Below are 13,528 nucleotides of genomic sequence, written 5' to 3' on the forward strand. Positions count from 1 at the left end.
GAATTTTTCTTGTTCTTATGAGTTGTTTTAGATTAATAGAAAATTTATGTGATAATGTGTTTTCAATCCACATTGATCTAAAATTAGTTCATAAAATGTGTTTTTGTAACTTGACCTCAAGTTATATGAAAAGTTTCATTTATGAATTTTAAAACTCATAAGATTTCCATAAGCTATAAAATTAAGAATCTCATTTTTAAATGCTTTAAAGCCTTCCATAACTTGTCCTCAAGTTATGGAACTTGAAGAGTTTTTTCCATTAAAACTACTTTAAACTCATAAGTTATGGAATTGAAAAGGCTTTTAAATTGTTCAAAACTTTCCCTCAAGTTTTGGAATTTGTAAAGTTTCCTCGTGAATACTTTAATTCCAAGTTAAACCCTTAGAATTTTAAAAGTTAAAATTCAACCCTTATACTATTATAATATTAATAATTAATTGCTATATATATATATATATATATATATATATATATATATATATATATATATATATATATATATAAGAACAAAGTCAATCTTACCGTTAGTAGGCCTCATTCACGAAGTCGGACTATAAGGGGGTATAGGGTTACTGCCTATAAAATGGCAGTTTAATGTGTGTCCACTCTCACCCACCGCTTCCTTGACTGGTGGAGGGTTGTTAGCCGAACGGGTTTGACATGACTATAATTCTCCCTTCATTAAAAGTATAATGATAAATAGTAAGCATTTAAACACTTATAAATTCCCAATCTTAGTTACTTAGGAAAATGTGAATTTGGTGCTAACCCATGAAATTACACTTTGCACCTTGCTTAAGTCATTAACGGAGCGCGTGTGGTTGACCGACATACTAACTTGGGTTTAACAAAGTTGGCAAAGGGTGGTTTAAGGTTTATCATAGATCGGTGGAGTGTGCGTGGTTAACCGGCACATCGATTAGGTGATAAGAATTAAGAGTACCAAGTATATTTGCATGGTTATTCACACCTTGTTTGTGATCCTCGGCCTCCCAGTCACAAACTTGAGAGGGAACAATCAAGATTTAAACATGCCATTGAATAGTTCAATAAATCTCAAAATATGTAGGAGTTTCAAACCAATTAAAACCTAATACCTATTTTGTTTTCATGGTGGAAATTATGAGTCATCATTCGCCTACCTTCAAATATTTTATAGCTTAGATTACGGCATCCCTCTTCCAAGTTGTAAAATATTGTGTTGGGTCCTAGCATTAATATTTCTTATTGGGTGTTATATAAAGGACTTAAATCAACTAACTTGAATATCTCCCATTGTAGATGTCTGGTTCAAACAACTATGATCTTCCCAAATCCCTTGGAATAAACTTTCCTAATGAAGATGATGTCCCGCGATTGGATCATGGAAATCATACTTCATTTCCTCCACCTCTTCCAATTATTCTCCCTAACCCACAAGTTCTTAAAAATTTCAAGGTCACTCAAGCCCTATTGGCAAGCAAAGTCTATGTGTGTTCACATCTTGGAGATAAAGTCACATATTGACAAGCCGGGAGAGCTGGGTGTCAAAGTGTTGAGGAAGTTGGTTGTTAACAAGGTTCTTCATTCAATTTCTAAGTCACCTAGTGAGTTCCTTTAGGACTACTACATGACAAACCATGACATGACCCTTAATGATCTTACCTATTTGTTTGATCCTGTTGAATCAACAATGATTTAGAGCACTGGTAAAGCAAATTTAATTGGAAAATTGATTTCCCAAACTTCTATGGACATTGACAATGGTGACATTGGAAATCCAGAAAAGCTTTCCCTTCCCAATGGAAAGGGATCGGCCATAGTCAACTCAGTTGGCCAAATGGTAAAGAGAAAGGCTAAGTCTGAGATAGTCCCGTGTACCATTCCAAAAGAGTCCATATGCCAATGAAGGGGTATTGGTTACGAAGCTCCCCTATTTACCTGAAAGATCATAAAGATGGTAAAGTCAAAAAGCTTGACTCTACTTCGGGTAAAGTCCACTATCGCAATCTATTAAGTTCCTATTTGGAGATTCTTATTACATGATGTGACTAGGTCACATGTTGATGTTTTAAGAATCAAAGAAAAGATAGGAAGCTTAAAGGAAGTATATGTTGATTCTGATCGCGGAGATTGATTTCGATTGCATGATTTGATGATTAGAATTTTGGGTTACTATTTAGGAGTTATGATAGATTGCCTAGGAATAAATAACAACAGTGTTTTCATATACATTTGAATTGTAAGGATAAGTTTTTCCGCAACTTTTAAAATAAAAGAAAAGTTTTAATTTTATTTGTTTTAAATATCCTTAAAAGGGCATTTGTGAAAAATTGTTGTTTATATGATTTCATAGATAACAGTATTGGAAAATGGATTTGATTCTTTCGTTTGTGGTAGTGTTATAATTTACCAAATAAGGAAAGATTCTCATCACCCAAGTTTCAGTTGGATAGAAACTTGGAATCATGCAATTTGTAATGTATGTTGAATGAGAATTTTCATCTTTGGGAAATTAAGACTAATTCCTTGTTCACATGTATATGTGATTCACGTGAAGGGTAGGAGATCGAGTACACTTCGTTGTGCACTGATCAGGTCCACCACAAAGATAGATAAGACTATTCATCATGATTTACTAAAGTTTAGTAAATATGGTTATACTTACAAGTTTAAGTATAATTCTAAGATATTGGAAAAGTTTCAATGCATGGCAGTGTTGGATTTGGTGTCTAAGCCCATAACTATTATTGGTATGTATTCGATCCGAGAGTAGGATGGTCTATTTGGGTTGCATATCATTAGGACAATTTGTTAGGATGGACTTTTGAGAGAAGGTTATTTATGGTTTATTAATATATTATAAGTTATAATATATTAATATGAAATCATATGTTTTAATTAGTATTGATCAAGAATTAATTTGGAATTAATTTAGTGGTCAAAAGAGACAAATTAAATCTATGGGGACTAATTATGATAATTATTTATATTTATATGTGTTGGACTTATGATCCATGTTGGACCAAGTTTATGTATGGATACATAAAGAGCTGGGCCACATGAACCATGGATCATAAAATCCATGAGTATGGGTTTGGGTTATACCCATGACTCTTAGAATTCAACACATATAAATACATATGTTATGACCTAAAAACCGCCACTTTGGAGTGTATGTGCCTGTTCTTGGAGTTCATGAAGGTTTTAGAGTGCATGAAGATTCTCTCTCAAGTTCCACCTTTGTCCTTGATGTGTTGTGACTTCATTTGAGGCTTCCACACTATTGGGGCTAAGCTCTTAAGGACAAATGCATCACAACTTCCAGCCATAAGAAAAGGTATGTTACACTAACTAGTACTTTATGTAGTTTGTATGACAATTGCATGCTAGCTATAGGTTCAGTACCTTGGAAACCATTTGTATGTGTAACTAGTGAAAACATAGATCAAAAGTATTTAGGGTTGTATGTGCACCATAGGATGTTGTATTATACCAAAACCCAACATTGGTATCAGAGCCAAGGCTTGTTTTCATGTTATACTTGCTGAAATGGCTAAAAAATCGAAAATTTTGGCTGTCTGGGCACTGGACTCGCCGAGTCCATGAAGAATTCATCCAAATCGTCGAGTTGGTTCATGAACTCGATGAGTTGGACCCCCTGACAGCATATTCCTCTTCATAGTTGAATTGTGAAAACATGGCAAAAAAAATATTTTAGCAAAAGACTGATCTAGGATCATGTGTTTATATGAGACATCATGAATCATGTCCTATATGCTTCGCGTATAGGATTGATTACATGTGCTATAATATTTATCTTTTCTAAATTTTCCAAATACCTAGGGCATTAAGAGGGGAAAATGACTAGAATTGGATATGACTAGAATGATTAAGCAATTGTCGAGGACAATCTAAGGTTTACCAAAGATTGGTTGCTCATGGATAGTTGGAAGTATGGTGTAACTTTTTGGAAAGGACCATATTGACATATTATGAAAAGAGGCAACTCTTGTTCAGAAGTGATAGTCAAAATAGGAATATGGAAGTGTCTCCACAGGTGGAATTTATTCAATCTGTGTAAGATTAGAATATCTTAATGCAAGAAGGATGTTCAAAGCAATGTACTTTGAATTTGAGACTACATTTCCGTGGAATTGATTTCCATTGGAGTACTCTGTAATGTCTGTTCACAAGTCTTTGTGACTTTGTGCATAGTTATTACAAGAGGATCAATGCATACAAGTTTAGAATCTAACAGATTTTGGTAAATTGCAAAGAATCTTGTATTCTTACATTTACGATAAGGATTTGGGATTGTGAAATGAGAATCATTGGAATTATGTTCAATTGATTGACTTCACAAAGTAAGGATCATAAACAAACATAGTGTGCATACTTGGAATATGGCATAACTGCTGTTTGGAGAAACATAGTGTGCATGCTTGGAGCATGGCATGACTATTGTTTTAATTAAAGTATAAAGTTGATCATTCGAAACATTATACAATGAATAATGAGTAATCAATATGGTGTTTAAATAAAAGATGTTTTATTTACTCTCAAAGGTGCTTGGGGCCATATAGGATTAATATTATTCTTGTGTTTCACTTTGCATGTTTTGACTTCCCGAATAACTAGGTTATTCAAACCATCCATGGTCAATCATACTTTGGAAGTAGGTAATGAGGCAAGACTGCCATGAACGGGTCTGTAGTTTGTCTGGGACAAAGAGACTACAGTGTTCATGAGTACTCCTGGAATAGTGATTTGAGTATTGGATTCAACCCACGCTCACTTGTATCACTTCATGGAATTTATCTCGAGTGATCGTGAGACGGTAATATCATATAAGTCTTCACACCTAGAGATATGAGTTGGTTATACGTTGATTGTACGAAAACGCATTAGTAACTCGATTTTATAAAACATACTTTTGTGTATAATATAACAAGTAGTTAGTAAAAGCATATGAGTCGAATTTTATCCATTCCTTTTACCCTTGGAGGGATAAAAGCGATATCTGTAGGCCCCTCGATGATTTCGTGATGACAAATGTAAGTGCTCGGTCGGGCTTTGACTGATTTGATTTGTTCAGTTAGTCAGTCATCATAAATTATAAATAAGGAAACAACAGATGGACAGAGAGAATGATTATAATGAATGCCTCAGTCCATATGATATCTAGAATGGAGGAATATATGATCCATTATCTAATGGACGCATCATCGATTTGTTCAGAGTTCGACAACAACTTTTAAGAGCTATGATTGCTAGTCGGGATCTTGGAGTCATACGCAATAATAGTTTTAGACTTATCCAAGTGGGAGACTATTGGATTAGTGTCTAAGTCCATAACTATTAATGGTATGTATTCGACCCGAATTGGCATGGTCCATTTGGGTTGCATGACATCGGAACGATTTGGATAGACTTTTATGAGAAAAGGATATTATGATTTATTAATATATTATAAGTTCTAATATATTAATATGAAATCATATTATTTAATTAGTATTGATCAAGAATTAATTTGGAATTAATCCTGTAATCAAAAGACACCAGTTAAATATATGGGGGGTTGATTGTGTAAATCATTCATTCTTATATATGTAGGCTTATGATCCATAGTTCTTCATGTTGGACTAAACCCATGGAGTAACCCATGGATACTCTATGGAGGTTTTAACCCATACAACATGAAGATTATGGAAAGACATGAGTTACATGGTGTAACCCTAATAGCCATAATATATAAAGACCTCATAGCCCAAGAAATCGGCCCTAAGGGTTCATATGAGAGGGCTAGCCAATTTTGAGCATAAGGACTTTTCTCTCAAGTTATTCGAAGTTGTTGTTGGTGTTGTGTGAACCATTTGAGGTGTCACACTTGGGGCACTCGACTCTTAAGCTCCATAGAATCAAGCTACAACAAAGAGGTATGTTATCCTAACTAGCATTTTGTATTATTTATGTTAAATTGCATGTTAGTTATAGCTTTAATACCTTGGAATCAATTTGCATGTATAATTAGTGAAAACATAGATCCAATGTATTTAGGGTTGTATGTGCACAATAGGATGTTGTAGTATACTAAAACCCATCATAAATCTCTCTCCCGGAACTTGGTTGTCATCATCCACGGTCTCAGTCGTCTGTTGCATATCCAGGAATTCCACCGTTGGCTGTTGCACCTCAACTGTTGGTGCAAAATCTACTCTGAATAAGGTCACAAAATCGGGCCAAGATATGGCCCCAGTGGTTGGGGATCCCAGAGTATAGCCAACATCCTCCCACCAATCCCGAGCTCGCTCCCCAAGACATCCTAAAACGAATCGAACGTTCGACCCCTCAAGGCGGAAGCTCGTCATCTGGGCACACACAATATATGCTTGCTAACAACTGGCCGCAATAGGGTCCTTCACCCCAACGAAATATAGCGCCCCACATCCCCTGAAATTCTTAAAAGAGAATGTGCATACCCCAGACTGCCTAACGGCCAGGTCAGCCCTGAGAAATATGAAGGGGATCCTCCATTAGCTCGATGAAACCCTCCTTGATCGACCCAAACATCATAGGGGTCGCATGAAGGATACCTTCAGTAATCTTAGAAGCAATGAACTCCCATAAACCCTTATAAATTGGATTGGTGCCCGAACTGGATCCAGATCCTAAACCTCCTGCTCCATAAAGTGTCACCACCATACTCAAACATAACCACATAAATAATCTGTAAACATACGAAGAGGTTTATACTCTCGAGCTTCCTAGATTCATCGTTGTCTTCTTGATCTCGAGTATAAATCTTGTGGTTCCAGTAGTACAAGCCCAATACTATCTTCCACGCCTATTTATACCTTGCTCAAGGACTAACCGGTTCCTCCAAGTCACTTTCTTCTCATCTAATAATCCTTACCTATTACCAAGCATCCTAAGCAGTAAGACATAATCCAGGAACTCCCTAGGGTTCCTTTCCTCACCACTCTCTGCTGTCAGCTACAAAAGGAGCTCTCACTAATACCATTCAACTGCCATACAAATACAACTACATAATATCGGTACTAGATAATTCTTTGAACGAAAGGTCCCACACTACAATGGTTGGACTCAAACTAGAGCTGCGCAACAAAGTTAAACCTATACTTCTAAAATTATCTAATATCAATAATATATAATCAAATGCATTCGTCCACTAGTCAGTTGGTACTAATGAAGTCTACTAAGAGCACAAAGCATGCAACATTCGAGCATCAAGCAATTCAAGTCAGCACATAACCTAAACATGCCATCCTATCAGATAACTGATCTCATACTAGAATGCAGATCCATAAACCCATACAATAGGCACATAAAGGCATCTCTCCTAGCATACTCTCATGAAAGCTTGAGCAGATCCTTAGCAACTCTTTAGACTCCAAACCATGCAAGAATGTTGAGTTATAGATTGTGTCCCTAATTTGGTGGGGTAGTAGAGGTGGTAGAGAGAAATTAGATGGGGATGAAAAAGATCAATTTCAATAGTTACTATTGGAGTTGCATGTTATTGTTCTTTCTACCGAGCCATATTCATTGTGGTGGAATCCAGATCAAGATGGAGTTTTTTTTCTAGTGATTTCTTCTCGTTGGTACATCGAAGATGTTACTCAAGTAGGAATCGGTCTGTTCAGTAGATGGAATAAGGTCGTAACTAGAAAAATAAATATTTCCTATAGAGGTATTGTCTCGATAGGTTCCCTTCGAGGCTCAATCTATCTATGAGAGGCCTCAATTCGAATTCTATATAATGTCGGGAATGTGCTAATGGTGTGAACTCTTTGAACCACTTGTTTTTTTTATGTGTGGCGTTGCTGTTGAGGTGTGGAAAACGATTAAAAAGGGTGTGATATTTCTGTTATGCGAGTGTGGTCTATTTCCGAGTGGTTTTCATGGGTTGATGGCGACAAACTGATGCTATGTCATAAACAAAGGTTGAAAGCGGTGAGGATTATTACGTGTTGGATGCTATGAAGATTTAGGAATGCAGTGTTATTTAGCAATGGAAAAATGAGAAAGAACGATATTGTTGATAGTATTACTCTTTTTGCTTATCGTTGTTGTCATTTTAGAATGCTCAATTGTAATATGAGTTTGGTTGGGTTGATTTGCTAAAAAACTCATTATAAATTTCTATTATGTAGTGTTCTGTTAGAATTGTTCATGTATAATATTCATGTTAGTATATATATATATATATATATATATATATATATATATATATATATATATATATATATATATATATATATATATATATATATATATATATATATATATATATATATATGTGAATGTTCATTGCTTTTACTTTTTACTTTTTATATGTGTTGAATATATTTATTTTTCATTTTATATGTGTTGGTTCATTTGTCTATGATATCATCTTATGTTTATAATCAATAATAATGAATTTTATTTTGAATTATAATGAATTCTCACTGAATGTACCGTTAAAATTATTCAATTTTATTTGAATTATGACGAATTTCGTTTTAATATATATTGAAGAATATTGAATTGCATTTGAATACATGTTAAGAAAATAAATTTCGTTTGAATACACATCGAATAATATTGAATTTCATTTAAATAAAGTTTAAAGAATATTGGATTTTTGTTTGAATTATAATAAAGAAAAAATATTAAAATTTGTTTCAATTATGATAAATAGCACAATATAACGATGAACAATGGAAAAAATCAATTTTTATTATTAATAAAACCGCAAATAAAAAATACGACCAAGATATTAGGAACCTCACATCACTTAATTGTAGAGTTATGAAAGACTTATATTTATATCACATATATCAATTGTAGAGTTTTTTCTTTTTTTTTTTTTTTTTTTTTTTTTTTTTTTTTTTTTTTTTTAAGAATAACCAACAAACTAATCTACTTCTAAATATCAATTATTGACATTTCATTTAAAAATATCACTCCTTACTTCTAGATTAAATACCATTTGATAATTATAGACTGATGACAACCATATTTCCTAAAAAAACATTCTGATTTATTCCATATTTAACTTTTAAAATTGGATTAAAATGTCCTAGGTATCATTTATTCATCTATTTCTAATTATATTAATCGAATAATAATAATAATAATTTAATTAGATTGATTAATTTACATAATTCATTTAATTGGATCGATTAATTTGCATATTATGTAACATTATATGAGGTTGTCTAATTAGCAAAAGTTGTCTAAACATCCAAATGAGATGTCTTGTTAGTTAATCCTTTTCATATTCACACAATAAAACTATTTTTTTTTGTTAAATTTTAACCTAACTAACATATAGACTAAAATGTATATAGTCTAATAATAGACTTTGGATCTAATGATAAACAAAACTTTCATTAGAAACCGTGAGAAATGAACTAAATGAATGTTTTTTTATGTACTAAAAGCCATTAATTATTAGATCATATAAATTTCAATAATTAATAAAAAATGTCATGAAAAAACGGTTCAAAGATTCATCTTTCTGCATTACTAAAAAATTGTATGTAAAAAGAATCATTGCTTACATCGCTGATTTAATTGTGAAAAAAAAAGGTTGAGAATAATTGAATGAATTTGTATCACTCATTTTGAATCTGCTACTTAAGCGGCTGCTACTTAAGCGCTCCAGTGTACAGGGACGACAGAACAAGTCATATTCATCTATGAATACGTATATAGATATGTATATTCATATATGATTATTTATGCATAAGTGTATTTATATATAAATACGTATATTCATATATGAATAAGTTTAGAGAAAATGATTATTCATATATAAATATGGTGGCGGTGGTTCTGTTGAGATTCTGGAAAAAAAATTGAGATATTGAGATTCAACCTAAACCATATATTTCTCATTTGCCGCTCTAACGCTCTAGCGTACTGACACGATGAATGAGTTATAATCATAAATAATTATGCACTGTCGCCCGTTTATTTTTCCCGCCATTTCCCCACCACTACAATCACAACTACCTCTGCCACCAACCGACCCCACCATTGCGACCTCTATCACCTATATCACCGTCATCTTTGTACCATCACCTCTTCTACCACCAACCTAGCATATCATATATGATTAATTACTTTGTAAACAGACATGTGTAATCATTTATGATCATACATATGCATAAACATGTATAATCATATATGATTATACATTTTCGATATATAATCATTTATGATTAGACATTATCCTCCACGTCAGTACGTTCGTTAGAACGACAAAATGAGAAATATGTGGTTGAAATTAAATTTCAAAATTCTTAGACAAAACTTCAAAAATGGTCTCTGTGCTTTCCGAAAATATCAAGTTTAGTCCCTAAGTTCAAAAAACCTCACAGATGGTCCTTATGGTTTCAAAACTTTTAACAAATGGTCCTTCCGGCTCACTCCGTTAGTTTTTGGCCGTTAAATCGAGGGTATTTATGTCATTTCACTTCCATAGGGACCATTTATGAAGATTTGTCTTATTAAAAAAACTAATTATTTAATATTAAAGGGTCCTCTCTCTCTATCTCTCTCAAAAACATCCAACCACCTTCTCCATTAGAATTAAAGTTGTTATCTGCTCCTTCTACCATCATCACCACCAGGTGACATCGGCCAAGGTAAGTGATTTCATGCCTTTACTCCGATCAAAACACACAAAATCCACCGTTATCCCTTCCCTTCAGCAACCCCTTTATTTCGATTGTTCAATAGTAAAACAAGTATCTCCTACCTCCGTTTTCATTACCTTCACCTTACTTCTACCCTGTCACCATCATCAATCACAGTCCATGGTTTCTTTCAAATAAGAGCAACAAAATCAGAAGACCCTTATTCACTAGTCTAGGTTGGAAGAAACCATTGGAATTGTTCAACCAGTCTCGATTTCTCAATTCCAGTCATGTGCAGGTAAATTCCTAATTCCTTTCATGGGGTGTGATCGAAACTAAATGGGTGTGATATTGCTGCGATTTTCAAGATTCGATGAATGAGAAAAAAAATTGAGAGATCAGAGATACGACAGAAGAATTGTGGCCAAGGTTTTGAAGAAGTTCAAGGTTTTATTGAAGGAGAAAGCCTTGTTCTTCAGGTCAATGATCACAACTAACATGCCATTATATAAAATAAAAGAGTACGGACAACGAAATCACAGCTAATAGTGCACCGTCAGATCTAAGAACTCTCAGATATCTTGGCCGCTTCTAAATCAACTGCTTTTTTTAGAAAACTCTAATCATCATCTTCCACTACCATCTGAATCGACGAAGACCCCAACCCAACGACAATGGCGAGCATGGTCTTCTTCATTTCCGGCCTAAACTCCTCCAGATTAACGGTGCCGTTCTAGTCTTCATCGAAGCTCAGAAACACAGAATCGTAGAGACGGGTAAGCTCCTCCGGGGACAAGGCGGTGTCAACTCCAAAGTGAGCTTCCAACAACCTCATGGACTCAAAAGCCTTACGCATCTCAGATCTGGATAGAACGCCGTCATTGTTGACATCGAGGGAATCGAATTGGGCGTCGACGTTGGTTTTGAACTGAGTTTCGTTGTTCACGAAGGCTTGTACGGTGGACCCGTCGATGATTATTACACCCATACCCATATCCGTATGTTTGTGTTTGTGTGTTAGAGAGAGAGAGACAGAGAAAGAGAAAGAGAGAGAGAGAGAGAGAGAGAGAGAGAGAGAGAGAGAGAGAGAGAGAGAGAAAGGACCCTTTAATATTAAATAATTAGTTTTTTTAAGAAGTCAAATCTTCATAAATGGTCCCTGTAGCAGTGAAATGACATAAATACCCTCCACTTAACGGCAAAAAACTAATGGAGTGAGCCGGAAGGACCATTTGTTAAAAGTTTGGAAACCACAAGGACCATCTGTGATGTTTTTTGAACTTAAGGACTAAACTTGATATTTTCGGAAACCACATGGATCATTTTTGAAGTTTTGTCAAATTCTTATTTGTTAAAAAGTGAGAACAATTCCATTGAGATTCCGAAACAAATGAAGATCTTGAGATTTAATTTCATATATATATATATATATATATATATATATATATATATATATAGAGAGAGAGAGAGAAAGAGAGAGAGAGTTAGGTTCAAATGTAATCTTTGCATAGTTAATTATGGTAGATCAACAACAATTCCTTATATCACGCAACAAGCAAAGATAAATATAGAACATTAGCCCTAAATCGATTTCACCGCTTCCCATCATCCCTGTAGATCGATTAAAAACAAAATTGAAGAGGACACCTTTAAAGGACGGTAATACCATTTTTCTTCTTCTTCTCTCTTCCACAACTGTCTCTTCCAGATTGAATCTCCCCCCTGCAATCTAGGGTTCCGCAAATCTCCTTAAGCTCTTCCGATTACATTTGCTGAACCTCTCTTCACGATCTGCCCACGTCTGAGACATTATTTACATTTCAAAGTACATAAACCCTTTTCCCCTTTTCAATATTTGCAAAGATTTGATTCAATCTTACCCCTGTTTGTCCGATTTGATTTTTTCTTCTATCGTTTTTAGGTTTTGTACCGATCATGACGATTGCTGATTCGGGTGCCCTAATGGAAGAGCGAAGGATTGTTAAGGAGTTCACAGATAAGGCCGAGTTATGTTTGAAAGAGGGAAACTTATATTATGTCGTCTCCAACAAGTAATCTAATGTATATCTATGTTAATTTATATTATGTCGTCACCATTTCTCTCTGTCTTCTCTAAGTTAACTTATCTAATGAATTCGATTAGTATGTTAGTGTGTTTGGCTGTACTTTATCTTATTGCATGTAAGGTGTTTGTGAAAATGTCTAAAAGAGAACTTGATATAATATATACAATTTGTTTGATCGGTGGGTTTGGATGTACATTATCTCATGATTGATTTTGTATATGATTGATTTTAGGTGAATTTGATTAGTGTGTTTAGTGTGTAAGTGTGTTTGGTTGTACTTTATCTTATTACATGCTAGGTTTATTCTAGTAGAATGTATTCTGCTACTTGTATTTCACTTGACAATATCTGATGTGTATATATACATGCTTGTATGTGTTCACTTAGGAAATACGTTCCTTATTCATTTTTTATTACGTGATGCATCTTTAGTGGTAATACAGAAATGCAATATAAAATAGCAAATTCAAAAGGTTTTTTAAATAATGCCATGACTACCTTATGCTTGAAGATCTTTTCATGCTTAGAATATTTTTGATGTGTTTCGAACACCTTCCAGGTTGGTGATAATGTTTATATAACTAAAATAGAAAAGATGATGATAAAAACATTGATATTTCATCCCAACTTGTGAGAAATACTCGATTTACTCCTGGACCTTCACATATAAATATACTCATCTAGGTAATTTTATTTATTGTATTATTTTATGCTGCAACTTAATTATAGATGATAAGTTTTCATGGTTTCACATACTAATGAAAAGAAACTATTATACAGTGTATTCTAATAGAATACTAATTTTTTTAGGAAAATCAAATACACAATAT

General features: G+C 33.9%; 1 pseudogene; it reads right to left on the bottom strand.

Annotated features, from left to right (window-relative positions):
• Positions 1 to 11,194: 11,194 nt before the first annotated feature.
• On the bottom strand, positions 11,195 to 11,620 carry LOC145028803 (uncharacterized; annotated as a pseudogene).
• Positions 11,621 to 13,528: the final 1,908 nt, after the last annotated feature.

This window comes from Lactuca saligna, chromosome 2 (genome assembly GCF_052625555.1).
Source record: "Lactuca saligna cultivar CGN05327 chromosome 2, ASM5262555v1, whole genome shotgun sequence".
NCBI classification, from domain to species: domain Eukaryota; kingdom Viridiplantae; phylum Streptophyta; class Magnoliopsida; order Asterales; family Asteraceae; genus Lactuca; species Lactuca saligna.